Source organism: Juglans regia, unplaced genomic scaffold (genome assembly GCF_001411555.2).
Source record: "Juglans regia cultivar Chandler unplaced genomic scaffold, Walnut 2.0 Scaffold_2851, whole genome shotgun sequence".
NCBI classification, from domain to species: Eukaryota; Viridiplantae; Streptophyta; class Magnoliopsida; order Fagales; family Juglandaceae; genus Juglans; species Juglans regia.
The window spans coordinates 1-281 of NW_023357653.1; the positions used below are offsets into that span (position 1 = coordinate 1).

Here is a 281-nt window from a genome sequence, read left to right on the forward strand (position 1 = left end):
TACTTAAAATTCATATAATCCTTGAGCGACATACTAGCGTCCTTCCGATCCCAATCCAAACGGAGATCTGATCCAAACCCATGGCTACGCGATGGGCAGGGCGAGATTTTCCCAAAAATCCACTCCCGAGTGCTCCTTCTTGTCAAGTTATCTCGCAAGGCGGAAAAAACAAAAACGAGGGGTGCAACACGAGGACTTCCCAGGAGGTCACCCATCCTAGTACTACTCTCGCCCAAGCACGCTTAACTGCGGAGTTCTGATGGGATCCGGTGCATTAGTGC

The 281-nt window shown here is 50.2% G+C and overlaps 1 pseudogene; it reads right to left on the bottom strand.

Annotated features, from left to right (window-relative positions):
• Positions 1-178: 178 nt before the first annotated feature.
• Positions 179-281, bottom strand: LOC118345547 (annotated as a pseudogene; the record flags this gene model as incomplete).